Genomic DNA, 16,118 nt, shown 5'->3' on the forward strand with positions numbered 1-16,118 from the left:
GGTCTGAGTGACATAGGCAATAGACAATAGGTGCAGAAGTAGGCCATTCAGCCCTTCGAGCCTGCACCGCCATTCAATATGCTCATGGCTGATCATTCCTAATTAATATCCTCTTCCAGCCTTAGCTCCATAACCCTTGATTCCACTATCTTTGAGAGCTCTATCCAACTCTTTCTTAAAATAATTCAGAGACTGGGTCTTCACTGCCCTCTGGGGCAGAGCATTCCACACAGCCACCACTCTCTGGGTGAAGAAGTTTCTCCTCATTTCTGTCCTAAATGGTCTACCCCGGATTTTTAAGCTGTGTCCTCTGGTTCGGCACTCACCCATCAGTGGAAACATGTTTCCTGCTGCCAGAGTGTCCAATCCTTTCGTAATCTTATATGTCTCAATCAGATCCCCTCTCAGTCCTCTAAACTCAAGGGTATACAAGCCCAGTCGCTTCAGTCTTTCAGTGTAAGGTAATCCCGCCATTCCAGGAATTGACCTTGTGAACCTACGCTGCACTCCCTCAATAGCCAGAATGTCTTTCCTCAAATTTGGAGACCAGAACTGCACACAGTACTCCAGGTGTGGTCTCACCAGGGCCCTGTACAGCTGCAGAAGCACCTCTTTGCTTCTATACTCAATTCCTTTTGTTATGAAGGTCAGCATGCTATTAGCCTTCTTCACTACCTGCTGTACCTGCATGCTTGCCTTCATTGACTAGTGTACAGGAACACCCAGATCTCTCTGTACTGCCCCTTTACCTAAATTGATTCCATTGAGGTAGTAATCCGCCTTCCTATTCTTGCCACCAAAGTGGATAACCGTACATTTATCCACATTAAACTGCATCTGCCATGCATCTGCCCACTCACCCAACTTGTCCAGGTCACCCTGTAATCTCCTAACATCTTCATCACATTTCACCCTGCCACACAGCTTTGTATCATCAGCAAATTTGCTAATGTTACTGCTGAAACCATCTTCTATATCATTAACATATATTGTAAAAAGCTGCAGTCCCAGCACAGATCCCTGTGGTACCCCACTGGTCACTGCCTGCCATCGCGAAATGGAGCCGTTTATCTCTACCCTTTGTAGTGATAAGGCAGTGGTAAGGGGTGCGGCAGAATTAAGAAAGGAGTCTAGTGAGGTTCATCTTGACATCAGAAGCAATGTACTCCATCTTTTATGCTTCTGCGAATGGTAAATTTCTAATTAGGTAACAGTGCATTGCCAACAAGGGAAAGTAATATGTGTAAAATATCTTGTTGATGGCCCAACTCATCTCAATAATATTTAATATTCTATATTATATGTTAACAAGCACAACAAACAAGCTGGACATCAAGAAAAAAACTCAACACAGAAACCACAGGAAATATCTGGTGGATATAGCTCACCGCTAACTCCAATAGCCCTCCATATTGCATACACCAAAATCTATCGCAGGCTTTAATCCATGGCACCAGCTGCGCACACCACACATCCATGGACATTGGCATTTAGTATCTGCCAACCTCTATACCATCATGCCACCTTTTCAATGTTTTCAGAATGCTCGGGAAGCACACAGACTTGCACTCACGGACCTACCAGCAACTAGCACTGAAAGGCTGAGGCAAGGACACTGCCATGCATAGGCAGGCATCTAGGTTAGATCAGGCTGAAGCTTAGGGCAAAAATAAATATTAATGTTGAACTGAAAATATTTAAAGGCACAATAAGTCTGTGATGCCATGTGTTCAGTTTAAAAAGACCACAAATAAGAAATGGTGAAAATTGTCCAAATTGTTGAAAAGAATGGGAATCCACCAAGGAAATGGATACAAATGGAACCAATTTTTAGTTCTTTTTATAAACATCTTAGAAGTAAAATTTAAAAAATGATTTAAAGAGATTCCATCTTCAAATGATTGAAAACAATTTTAAAAGCTCCGACTGAAAAAAACCTTTACAATTTGCAGATTTAAAAAAGGTCCAACTACTTCAAACACATAAAAAATTCAAAGAATAATAAAAGAAAGAAGTTTTCAATCTTTATTAAAGCAACAAGACGTTGCAATTTTAGACTTGTAAGAAGATTCATCTTGCTCTATCAGGAATTAAAATTTAATTATAATTTCAAAAATGTAGCTGTAATGCTGGAAATTCTGTGACAATCTTTATTACAATTGAACTGAAAGCACAATTCAAATTTAAAGAAGAAAAACTGCAGCTTTATCAGAATGTAAATCACTTTTAAAATGTTTTCACCATTTAAAGTGGACGGCTTAGTTTCAATGAAATAATGGAGAAAGTTGTTATACCTCCAGGTAAACTCTAGTTTACAGGTACGTTAGACAAAGAATTAAATTGGTCAAAATGGAAGAAAGATTTCATAGGATACAGATTTGGTTCAGTTGTACACACCAAATCACAAGCAGAATAAGTCAACACACTGTTTTATTCTGTGGACCATTTATTACCTCATATTTAAGATAGTCGCAGTGGAGCAGTGCAGTGTGCAGGCTTCTTGGCTTTAATGATATAGTTATTGTCAAGATTCATCTTATCTTCTTTTAATAGCTTCGGCAGAAGGCTTCTCCCAGACCAGCGACGAGGTGGCTTCCTGTGACCTGGCACGATGGTCTTAGCTAGGCATAGTGGTCTTAGCCCAATGTGATGGTCTTGTCATGGAGTGGAGATCTCATCTTGTATGGAGCTCTTCTTGATTGTAGCTTGCCAGGCATTCCAGTGGCCCGGCTGATGATCTTGTCCAGGAGTGATAGTCTTGCCCTAGCATGGCAGTCTTTCTCAGTTGATGCTTTTGGCCAAGTATTCAAGTGGCCAGGCGTGGAGGTCTCATTCCAGTGTGGGGTTCTCATCCCAGAATGGCTGTCTCATCCCAGCTTCCAGGTATTCCATCATTCCTTAACCGAGCCCAGGTGCTGTTATCTGCATTATGGTGAGCTTGTCTTACACTTCTTAGAAATTATTTTGCATGACTTCTGCCACTGATATAGATGCCATGGTAGGGTGACATACAAAATGTTTCACTGTATTTTTCCTGTATAAACATATGTGACAATTAATTCATGTTCTATTCATTAGCAGACCATATTATTCACATAGAAGAATGTTAGAAGACACAAGTAAATTTGATACATTAAAATTATTTGAAAACTATTTCACTTTGAGAACCAATGCATTTCAAAAGAGCAGGATATAAGAAAAGTAACAGTTTTCAGGAGAACCTGTTGACAACTTTATCAAAGATCTGTCTACTTTGTCTGAGTCTTGTGGATTGGGAATATTGAAGCACAAACTAATTTGAGACAGAATTATCATTAGAACTGCAAATTCATCTCTTACCGATCTTTTACAATTGAAGAAGAAAAGGTGATCCCAATTGTGTCAGAAGCTGAGGTTTGGAAAAACAGCAGAAGGCTCTGGGGACAAGAGGACAAATTTATTCGAGAAGACCATCAGAACCTCTAAACTTCATTCGGTAAAAATATGGGGGTGGGGAGAAAGTAGCATCGAGTACAATAGGTGAGTGGGGGAGGGGATGAAGGTGATAGGTCGGAAGTGGGAGGAGGGTGGAGTGGATAGGTGGAAAAGAAGGTGCAACAACAGCATTGGTCCTGGGACTCTCACTCACTCTCAATCCCATACCCCAATTAGAAATTGTACAGCCTCTGACCTGAATGTGACAGTAACCTGTGACTGCCTGGAATCTTTCCTCACCTCACTGAACACACCTCCCCTTTGACTTTCACAGACCATTATTGTCTTTCAGCATACCATGTGTATTTGGGGTATAAACTGTTGATATATGCTGACACAACACGTGTGTACAATGACATGTTCCCCCATGGACTGTAACATGTACACCTCTCTCTGTTTCCTACTGCCACAAATTGCCTGCCTCGATCTCTGCGCTAAATTTCTGCTTCTCAGCAATAGGTTGTTGGCTTCCATTACCTGGAGAAGCACTACCTCATATTGATGAATTATTGCCTGAACCTATGCACATAAACTATGAGAGAACAAGTGCTGCCTGAGCTTGTTGGATAACCGGCAACTTGATCTTCTGAGTAGACAGGCAGCAGGCTGGAAGAACATAGCAATTTAGGCAGCATCAGGAGGTGGCGAAGGGATACAGGACTGAAGAAGGGTTACACCCAAAACATTGACTTCACCTCCTGATGCTGCCTGGTTTGCTGTGTTCTTCTTGCTTCCTGCCTGTCTACTTTGGATTCCAGCATCTGCAGTGTTTTTGTCTTGAACCTGATATTCTGAGGCTGCTGCTATGCTGCTGGTCAGTTGTGTGGATATAGGATCAAGATAGACACCATTGAAGCACAGGGTAAAAACAATGACTGCAGATGCTGGAAATCAGATTCTGGATTAGTGGTGCTGGAAGAGCACAGTAGTTCAGGCAGCATCCGAGGAGCAGTAAGATCGACTTATCAGGCAAAAGCCTTTCATCAGGAATAAAGGCAGAGAGCCTGAAGCGTGGTGAAATAAGCTAGGGGAGGGTGGGGGTGGGGAAAAAGCAGCATAGAGTACAATAGGTGAATGGGGGAGGGGATGAAGGTGATGGGTCGGGGTGGGGGAGGGTGGAGTGGATAGGTGGAAAAGAAGATACACAGGTAGGACAAGTCATGGGGACAGTGCTGAGCTGGAAGTTTGGAACTAGGGTGAGGTGGGGGAAGGGGAAATGAGGAAACTGTTGAAGTCCACATTGATGCCCTGCGGTTGAAGTGTTCCGAGGCGGAAGATGAGGCATTCTTCCTCCAGGCATCTGATGGTGAGGGAGCGGTGGTGAAGGAGAGCCAGGACCTCCATGTCCTCGGCAGAGTGGGAGGGGGAGTTGAAATGTTGGGCCACGGGGCGGTGTGGTTGATTGGTGCAGGTGTCCCTGAGATGTTCCCTAAAGCGCTCTGCTAGGAGGCGTCCAGCCTCCTCAATGTAGAGGAGTCCACATTGGGAGCAACGGATACAATAAATGTTATTAGTGGATGTACACGTAAAACTTTATGGATGTGGAAGGCTCCTTTAGGGCCTTGGATAGAGGTGAAGGAGGAGGTGTGGGCGCAGATTTTACAGTTCCTGCGGTGGCAGGGGAAGGTGCCAGGATGGGAGGTGGGTTGTAGGGGGGCGTGGACCTGACCAGGTAGTCACGGAGGGAACGGTCTTTGCGGAAGGCGGAAAGGGGTGGGGAGGGAAATATATCCCTGGTGATGGGGCCTTTTTGGAGGTGGCGGAAATGTCAGTGGATGATTTGGTTTATGCGAAGGTTGGTAGAGTGGAAGGTGAGCAGCAGGGGTGTTCTGTCCTTGTTGCGGTTGGAGGGGTGGAGTCTGAGGGCGGAGGTGCAGGATGTGGACGAGATGCATTGGAGGGCATCTTTAACCACGTGGGAAGGGAAATTGTGGTCTCAAAAGAAGGAGGCCACCTGGTGTGTTCTGTGGTGGAACTGGTCCTCCTGGGAGCAGATACGGCGGAGGCAGAGGAATTGGGAATACGGGATGGCATTTTTGCAAGAGGTAGGGTGGGAAGGGGTATAATCCAGGTAGCTGTGGGAGTTGGTGGGTTTGTAAAAAATGTCAGTGTCAAGTCGGTCGTCATTAATGGAGATGGCGAGGTCCAGGAAGGGGAGGGAGGTATCATAGATGGTCCAGGTAAATTTAAGGTCAGGGTGGAATTTGTTGGTGAAGTTGATGAATTGCTCAACCTCCTTGCGGGAGCACAAGGTGGCTCCAGCGGTGAAGGAGGCCCAGGACCTCCATGTCCTCGGCAGCGTGGGAGGGGGAGTTGAGGTGGCGCCAATGCAGTCATCAATGTAGCGGAGGAAGAGGGGGGAATGGTGCCGGTGTAATTATGCAAGATCGAGTGTTCTACATAGCCAAAAAAGAGACAGGCATAGCTGGGGCCCATACGTGTGCACATGGCTACCCCTTTTGTCTGCAGAAAGTGGTAGGATTCGAAGAAGAAATTGTTAAGGATGAGGACCAGTTCGGCCAGGGATATATTTCCCTCCCCACCCCTTTTGCCTTCCGCAAAGACCGTTCCCTCCGTAACTACCTGATCAGGTCCACGCCCCCCCTACAACACACCCTCCCATCCTGCCACCACAGGAACTGCAAACCTGTGTCCACACCTCCTCCCTCACCTCCATCCAAGGCCCTAAAGGAGCCTTCCACATCCAAAGTTGTACCTGCACATCCACTAATATCATTTATTGTATCCGTTGCTCCCAATACAGTCTCCTCTACATTGGGGAGACTGGACGCCTCCTAGCAGAGCGCTTTAGGGAACATCTCCAGAACACCCGCATCAATCAACCACACCATCCCGGAGCCCAAAAGTTCAACTCCCCCTCCCACTCTGCCGAGGACATGGAGGTCCTGGCTCTCCTTCACCGCCGCTCCCTCACCACCAGATGCCTGGAGGAAGAACGCCTCATCTTCCACTCGGAACACTTCAACCGCAGGGCATCAATGTGGACTTCAACAGTTTCCTCATTTCCCCTTCCCCCACCTCACCCTAGTTCCAAACTTCCAGCTCAGCACTGTCCCCATGATTTGTCCTACCTGTCTATCTTCTTTTCCACCTATCCATTCCACGTTCCCCCTGTCCCCGCCCTATCACCTTCATCCCCTCCCCCACTCACCTATTGTACCCTATGCTACTTTCTCCCCACCCCCACCCTCCTCTAGCTTATCTCTCCACGCTTCAGGCTCTCTGCCTTTATTCCTGATGAAAGGGCTTTTGCTCGAAAGGTCAATTTTACTGCTCCTCGGATGCTGCCTGAGCTGCTGTGCTCTTCCAGCACCACTAATCCAGAACCACTGAGGCACATCCTGCAGTGCCATCAAAAGTAAAGGGAAAGAGGATGACTGGCACAGCCTTGGATCCAACAGGCCTCGAGGCAAAGGACCCAACTTGAGAGATACTGACTTGGTTTTTCCTGTCAAATTTTTGAATTTTTGAGTTTTTTGACCAGTGAGAAAATTCAACAGGTAGAGCAAGTTGTGTACTTAATGAGTTGCAGACAGGCTTCTTGTCACTTGATCCTTCCATTTAAGGAGGGCAGACTTAATTGCAGCAGTTGTCATCAACGGAGAGAATCTAATGTTTGGTTCTTCACCCAACTCACTCGCCAATATTCTCTTCATCACAGAGAGGGGCAAATCAACCACTGCACCTTTGAATTTCTCAATTAAAAACAGCACACTTAGAAGGTTTGACTCCCTTTTAATTTATTCTAATTTGTAGAAAGTCTTGGTGAAGAAAAGGGGAAAATATATATTTTACTTCACTAATCAAATAAAGGATTTGTGCTGAAAAGTAATTATGTTTTGTAATTAATCACTTGGATCTGTTACTGTGGCGCTAACACACAGTAGAAATGACTTCATCATAGAGACAGATGAGAGCACCAGATTGTCCTTAACAATTATTGATACTGGATATGTTGGAAGCTTTATACCAAAGGCGAGATGAATGGAAATCATTTATCCTGTTATTAAGTGCACACACAGACACAATTTCTTTGTTGTGTCTGGTCTGCAGAGATATGCTGGGCATACATGTGTGACTAGGGGAAGATATCACTGGCTGCCCTAGCTGTCTTTGCACAAAGCTGTGATTTTTTTTCTCTTTGAGCAAGCATTTCTATAGATCATGGTGAGTAATGACAATACCACAAAAGGGATTGATTTTATTAAAAAAAGGGTGGCAATAAAAGAGAATGAAAAGTTGGTGAGTACTATGAGCAGGGAACAATTCCAGAATCAACTGAGTCCTTAACTATCCCATCTTAGCTCATCCAAGTTATGCCAAAAGACACATAAAATAAATCTGCTTTATCTGGCTCTTAAAGATGCAGTAACGTAGTGGTCATATTTCTGAACTAGCAATTCAAATCACTCAAGGAATAAACCAGAGTAATAAGTCTAAACCCCAAGATGGCAGTTTGAGAAGTTATATTCAGATACAAAAAGCTGCTGTCGCATCATTAGTATACTAATCATACCAAACTGCTTTGTGAAAATTCTTAAGGGAAGGAAGCCTGGCATCCTTTCTTGGGCTGCTTATTATGTGACAAAAGATCCACCAACATAGTCGAAACGTAACTATTTTCCAAAGTTGCTGAGTGCACAGTAATGGCACTCTCTAAAATACCTGTGTTGGGAGACATGCCCACACCCAAGAAATGAATTTAAAAGATGCAAAGTGTCACTTTGTTCCCCAGCCTTCTTTAGTCATACTCCAGAAGTATCAGCAGCTCTCAGCAAGTGGGAATTTGTTCACCTACACAGTGAGCATTGGCAGCTCATTCAGTCACAAGTAGGACAAGTGATTTGGCATGGCACAATAGCATTGCCACAAATCCCACGCAGTTCTGCACCTTCCACATTTTGTGTGATTTGCTAGCCCAGTATTGTAATTGCACTAATACACCATGATGTTATTAAAAGCTGTGTGAGTATGAGCAAAACATATATATAAAATTGCTCGTGACAAATTCCCTACTTATCAGTTGTGCATGTTTCTTTTGAAAGTGTGCAGACAGTGATGAAAGAGTTTTCTCCCTTGTCCACTGATCTTTCAATTGATGTTAGAGGCTCTGGTTAAGACCGTTAGATATAGGAGCCAATTTCAGCCATTTGACCCTTTGAGCCTGCTTCACCATTCATTCATGGTTGATACATTTCTCAATGCCATTGTCCGGACTTCTCCTCATAACCCTTGACCTCCTTGCTAATCAAGAACCTGGCACCTCTGGATAAAATAAGTTGAGCAAAAATCAACGGGTCAAATCTGGGATTCTACCGATTCTTTCTCTCCACAGATTCCTTGTAGGAAGTAGAAATTCAGTACCAGTTAATTTTGTAGAATTGAGCAGCACAGAAGGATAATTTTTTTAAGGGGATGTTCCTCAAGGGGAGTGGAGGAAGTTGAATAATTCTGTCAAAGACCAGGCATGATGGCCTGAATGATTTCCTCCTATGTAAGAAAATAATTGGAATAGGAGTAGCCATTTGCCTGTTTGGCCTATTCTGCCATTTAATAAGATTGCGGCTGATCAGATTGTGGATTCAACTTCATTTCCTGCTTTTCCATCAGAACCCTCAACTCCTTTCAGCCTTGAACGCATTAAGTGACCAAGTCTCTTTGGGAGTGAAAACTCCAAAGTTTAACAATGCTCTGAACAAAAAAATTTCTCCTCATCTCTGTCTCCGATGGGAGATCCCCTATTATGAATCTGTGCCCCTATTCTTACATTACCCATTGAGGAAATTCATCCTCTTGTTATCTATCTTTTAACCAGTTCAAACTGTTAACCTATAAATTTAATCCATTATTTATATCTCTGCTGTGCTAATTTAAACTATCACTTCAGTTTTAGAGAAAAAAATGTGAACACTGGACAGAATTTTCTGTTGGCGCTTGTGACAAGTTTGGTGATGGATAATTAAGTGATGGCTGTTATACATGATCCTGTTGCTGTTTAGCTTCGATAAGAATCACATTCAGGATGGAAGTTCAAGGTCGATCTTCCCATTCTGCTGTGAATTGATGTATTAAAGTGTTTAATTAGGGACTGCCTCACCTCAGGGTTGCTTGCCTGTGGCCTGGGTCCTTCATTGGTCTGGGACTCTGAGGGAGACAGAGTGTCCTTCCTGTAGCAGCCATGATCTCTCCAGTGACACAGCTCGGTGTGGGAACTCCCAGTTTCTGATTGGTTGGTACCTCCCTCTAGGCCCAGCTGTGGTTTCAAGTTTCTACCCATTAAAATTCACCAACCTAGTCAATGCTTGTGGGCATCACCAATCAAATCTCACTGTATCCAATTCCATCTCTGGGACTAATTGTCCCGTAGAAGACCAGAGCACTTCTTCCTTCAGTCACCAGATTTCTAAGGTCAGAATTTCTTTCAAAGCTGTACTCTGTCAAAGCTGACCATTATGCTACTTAATTAGTAGATCTTCTTGTATTTATAGGAACTGGAATTCTAGAGATCTGAATTAGGCCTTGCTGACTAGAGGATTAGTTCTAACCAAACATTCAATTAACTCAAGGTGCAGTGCTCAATTTCAGGTAGTTTCTCAACCACTGACTAAGATTAAAAGAAACTCCAAGTTAATGTTAAAGTCACTATGCTGTATGATACTATAGCTTTTTCCTTTATCAACATCTTTGTTGCATTTTGTACCTCATTGAGCGATTAATTCAAGATTTGTTTTTTCCACAGTCTCTTCCCAATCAAAATCAGATTTTTCCTTAAAATTAAGTGGAATGACACTTAAGTCAGGAATGAGGAGAAATTATTTTACTCAGAGACTCATGAGTCTTTGGAATTCTCCCAGAGGGTTGTGGAAGTTCAGTTTTTGAGTATGTTTAACATCGAGATTGATAGATTTCTGATTACCAATGGCCTTCGGGATAATGGGATGAGGTGAGTTAAAAGCATTGAATTGTTCAATCAGCCATGATCATTATGAATATCAGGCCAAATTCAATTAGCTGCATGGTCTTGTTTTTCCTATGTTCCTCTGCTTCTTAGCAAGTAGCCTATGGAATGACTAACTATTTATTTTTCCATAGAAAATCCCTGGCATGTGCTACACAACGTCCTAATCAAATGCAGTTTGTATTGTGTTGGTACTAACCTATCATTCTATGAGTCACGTATTCTGAAAATCCAAGTCCTGTCCCACACTAGCATTAACAAATACATTTTGTTCTTGTTGATGTGTTTTTCTTCAAAGCATTTCTTAAAAAGTTTCTGTTGAAACAGTAAATGCTGATAATCTTGTCATTAATGACCTCACTGACCCAATTAATAGGATAGTTTAAGATAACTGAATGGACATGCATGATAAATTTACAGTTTCATTAAAATACCTCATGATGATACTGTCTGACAGATTTTATTCCCTCGTACCGTGACACTCAATGACTTATCCATGTTAAATTCCAATCAACTCATCAACAACGTTGCCATTTCCCTTCTTTATCTTTGCTTTCAGACGCTGAAGTTCAATATATTTTCTAAATAGTCAGATTTGCGTCTGATTTTTGCCAAAGCTGAGTTTAGTATCTGAAGAAAAACATAATTGTAAAATCTGATCTAGTGCTTAATGAAACCAGTGTAAATTGTAAATTGCCAAATATATATAGTGTCACATTAAGAATACATTTAGCAAGAGAGACCCCATTTTAGATGGCAACGACTGAAGATACTTAGAATACGGGAGACTGGATATAGCTTATGCGAGCATTTGCAATGTTATAACAGTAGCTCAATTATGAATGCACTTAATTGTTTAACTGGTCTACAGATATTTTGAAACATACTGTATAAATGTATGCTTTTTTCTTTTGTTTCAACATGTCAGGAACTGAGGCATATTCACCATGCAATTAGAAATGATTTCTGCCCTCCTGTAGACCTACAAAGAGTCACTATCACTGAAGACATGAGAGCAAACACATTAAAGAAAGAATAATTAGTGCTACACCATTCAAGAAGGAGAAAAAAAATTGGTGACTCCAGGCAATTATCAGTTGCAACTCAGTCTATTTACTTTGTTTCAAAGAAAAAGTGGTCGCGAAGATTTTGCAAAGCCACATTCCCTGGAACAATTTGTTGTCATGACGAATACAGACTGGGTATGGCAGTCCAATATCATAGTCCCAATTAATCAACCACAATTGTTGCCTGTAACCATGACTTCCACAAACAATACATCATCCACTCTATTATATACTCTATTACAAATTCTAGTCTTTCAAATCAGGGAACAGGAAAACTAATGGAAATTTCAAGGTTTAGCAGGCTGATATTATTTTCAGCTCTAGTTTCCATGAAGCAACAAACCTTTAATCAAACATTGCAGCAACAGAAATGTCCTCCTCCAATTATCATGACTGTGGAAAATATAAAGAAGGACAATTAAATCACTCGTAAAGAAACAAAGGAACTGTTTATCTTTTAGTTCATCCCTTTTAGCATTCTGGTATGGGGAAAGGACTGTCTCATCCAAACCAACAGTCAAATACTCACAGGTAAGGATTTTATTGTGTGATCTGTGTGCTCAGTTTGATTTCATCTTCAATTATTGCTGATTTTCCAGCTAGGTATAATACACAGCAATGATGTTGGCAAAGGAAACAACCATAGTATCATACAGCACAGTCATTTTAACATTAACCCGGATGGTTTTTTTTCAGTCTTAGCCATTGGTTAAGAAACGGCCTGCAATTGACCACTGCACCATTAGTGGATCAAGTTTTTGGTTCGAACTGGTTCCCTCATCAGCAAGGGCCTGATTCAGATCTCTACTATTCTAGCTACTGGAAATGATCTGCTAATTAAGTAACATGGAGGTCAGCTTTGACAAAGCAGAACTTTTTTGGGTCTTCTATAGAATAACGATTAGTCCCAGCGATGGAGCTGGACATGGCGAAATCTGAGTGGTGATGTTCAGAAGTATTAATAAGGTTGGTGAATTTTATTGGGCAGATACTTTTTGAGGAATTAGGGCTGTCATTTGTGGCTAGATAGCCAATGAGAGACCTGCAGTGCCTCTAATGAAAAGATATACCAACCATATGCTGATCTCGCAAGAGGTACGAGCAATCAGGTTCAATTTTGTAAAGAGCTTTGGAATGACGCTGCTAGTCATTTTCATAAAATGTCCAAAAGAAGAAAGGTTGATGCCTCCATTTTCAGAGGGAGAATGCAGTGTTGAACAGGATGTTCGTCTATACTGGATTATCTGCTCTCAGATTGGAGGGACAGAACATTTGTCACCCGTGCCCCTGGGCTACAGAAGGAAGAATTTTCAGTAACTTCCAATTCCTATTCAGTGACTCTTGCTAAAAGCAGCAGCTATAGTGAGGTTGGTTACGGAAGATACATGTTAAAACTTGCTGCTGATTTACTCCATCTCAGTGTTGTGTACTAAATTAAACAAGCAAGCATATTAATTAGTGTGATACTCCCGTTGGCACTTAAAGGGAACAAAACTGCTTATCAAAGTCAGTTACTCAGCAAAGCCATCGAACAGTAACAACTACTAACTGAGAGAAATAAAACTAAAGAACAGATGTACAGAACATTGTGAAATTAACCATGTAACAATGAGATTATTAACTTTGCAGTTAATATTGTAGAGATATAAATGGCAGTACTTCATTTTTCCCCTTAAATGACAGAAGTAAATAACTTCACACTCAGTGAACTTAGTTTTGATAAATAAATGTTCTGCTAGTTTCTGCTGTGGTGTCATTTTTGATGATGATATTTGCTGAATATATTACATTTTCTACAGGGGATTAACATCCTGATAATAGGTTTTCATAGTTCTTGAATGTTACTCTAATAGTTCCTCAGCGATATCACTACTTTCTATTTCCAGCTGATATGCTCATGCCATGAGCCTTAAAAAATATAGGAAATCATTCACCTTCACAGTGACATGATCAGATTATTTCTTTCTGCTTGCAGCCATATGTGAGAAGTAACAACTGTGATTACATTATTTGATAATGTGAGCTGAAAGGACACCACACTAAGTGCCACAGCAACATCTTGCAGAATGAAGAATGTAATCTTTCAAATATGGCAGCATGTTCTAGCATTTGCAATGAGGGAAAAAAGAAGAACTTTGGAATGCATATTCATTGCAAGGACACTCTGCTTGGTCCATTTCAGGGAGAAGAATTAAAGAAACAATCACTGACCTCAACACTTCACACTTCACACACACAAAGGTTGGACGAATAACCTTGACCTTCCCAGGAATAATACCAAGGGAACAAACTGCACGCACCAACCAAGCTACATTTCTTTGTAACCTTTACGCATTATATATTTACGGTTTCCTTATCTTTCTCCAGATTTTACAATGCATAGTGAGATGCAAAGAACCACTCATCAATATAGAAACTAGGAAAGTTGGACTGTGCGTTTTTCAGAGCTGAAAATGTGTTGCTGGTTAAAGCACAGCAGGTCAGGCAGCATCCAAGGAACAGGAAATTCGATGTTTCGGGCCAGAGCCCTTCATTAGCCCTTCCTTCCTGAAGAAGGGCTCTGGCCCGAAACGTCGAATTTCCATTCCTGATGAAGGGCTCTGGCCCGAAACGTCGAATTTCCTGCTTCTTGGATGCTGCCTGACCTGCTGTGCTTTAACCAGCAACACATTTTCAGCTCTGATCTCCAGCATCTGCAGACCTCACTTTTTACTGTGCGTTTTTCAGGTAGAGTTTGAAAAACAAACACTGTGGCACAAATTTTGAAAAATAATTTGAAATAATGTCAAAGTGGAGAACTAACACATTATATTGTTTAACATCAGATACAATGCACTTTGCCACAGATATACATTCAATATTTTGGTTATTCACTCATGGATGTAGGCATCATTGGGTTGTGCCACTATTTATTGCCCATCCCAAGTTGTTCTTCAAAAGGTGGTGGTGAGCTGCCTTCTTGAACTGCTGCAGTCAACTTAGCACAGGAACATCCACAATAGGATTAAGAAGAGAGTTCGAGGATTTTGAAGGAATTAAACCACACAATGCAAAATGTGCTATTAAAATAGATATGTTTTTTCTTTATTCATTTATTGCTGACCATTTCCCTTGAAGTAAGTGAATGACTTGTTCAGCCACTGCAGAAGTCAACCATTTTGTGGATCTTTTGTCATATATTAGATTACTTACAGTGTGGAAACAGGCCCTTTGGCCCAACAAGTCCATATCGACCTGCCGAAGCGCAACCCACCCATACCCCTACATTTACCCCTTACCTAATACTACGGGCAATTTAGCATGGCCCATTCACCTGACCCGCGCATCTTTGTGACTGTGGGAGGAAACTGGAGCACCCGGAGGAAACCCACGCAGACACGGGGTGAACGTGCAAACTCCACACAGTCAGTCGCCTGAGTCAGGAATTGAACTCGGGTCTCAGGCGCTGTGAGGCAGCAGTGCTAACCACTGTGCCACCGTGCCGCCCACATATGGGCCAGAATTGGTAAGAAGTCGCACAGTCTAGTGCATTCATTCTCATGGTATCATAACTTAAAATACCCCAAGCAACACCATTAATATTCCTGGGTATATTCTGGCCCAGAAACAGAACAGACCTGTTAAAAGTGGTGGTGCAATGATTTATAGTTGAGAATGAGTTGTCCTAGGATTCCTCAACATTGATGCTGGATGCCATGGAGCTATATGGCATAATGTCAAGCATAGGCAAGAATACCTCCTTCTGATTCCTATTTACTAGCCATCCTCGTATCATCAGCTGATGAATCATTCGTTTCACATAGAATCCCATTTTGAGGATTCAATGAGGGAGAAAAAGGCAAATAATGTACTCTGGACAATATTTAGTTGTGTGCTTTTATGCCCACATCCAAGAGTTTGCATTTAAAACAAATTTGTCAAGAAAAAGGCAAGTTCAAGAACTGTCTTCACATTTGGGTTTCTATATAACCCTTTTTAAGACTAAATACACTGGCATTCAGAGTTATCTTATTGTCATATTATTGAACTCTACAACCTAATGTTAAATGGTCTACTCCATATGCCTCTCTAATAGTCACATGGTCAATCTTCAACCTTCTGCCTAGCTCACTATGTACGGCATTCTCCTCTTAACTCCACCCACCATGCATTATTTATGCCCAGTGAGGAGCAGCTCCGCGACATAATTACAAGATTATGCCAGATTTTGAAGCACTTACACAAAAGGTGGGAAACATCAATATCCATCACCAAAAGTAACACCATAACGGAGTAAGTGGGCTGAGTCCTAAAACTACACTGAGCCTGCGGCATGTGGTAAGGGAACCAACAAAAGGGAAAATGTACTTTTCCTCAGCAAATCTACCTGTCACAGATGCATCTGTCCATGTGACTGCTATACAGTCATTGTGAGGACAATGACCTTCCATTATATTGAGGATAATCTCCATTCATGTAGTTTGCGATTGCACTACCATCATACCGAATGGAGTAGTCTTCAAACAGAACTAGCAACTCAAGACAGATATGCTCTTTTCTGTAACCATATGGAATGAATCAGATTGGCCACAGGCTAGATTTATGATACTGAGGACATC

Source organism: Hemiscyllium ocellatum, chromosome 14 (assembly GCF_020745735.1).
Source record: "Hemiscyllium ocellatum isolate sHemOce1 chromosome 14, sHemOce1.pat.X.cur, whole genome shotgun sequence".
NCBI lineage: Eukaryota > Metazoa > Chordata > Chondrichthyes > Orectolobiformes > Hemiscylliidae > Hemiscyllium > Hemiscyllium ocellatum.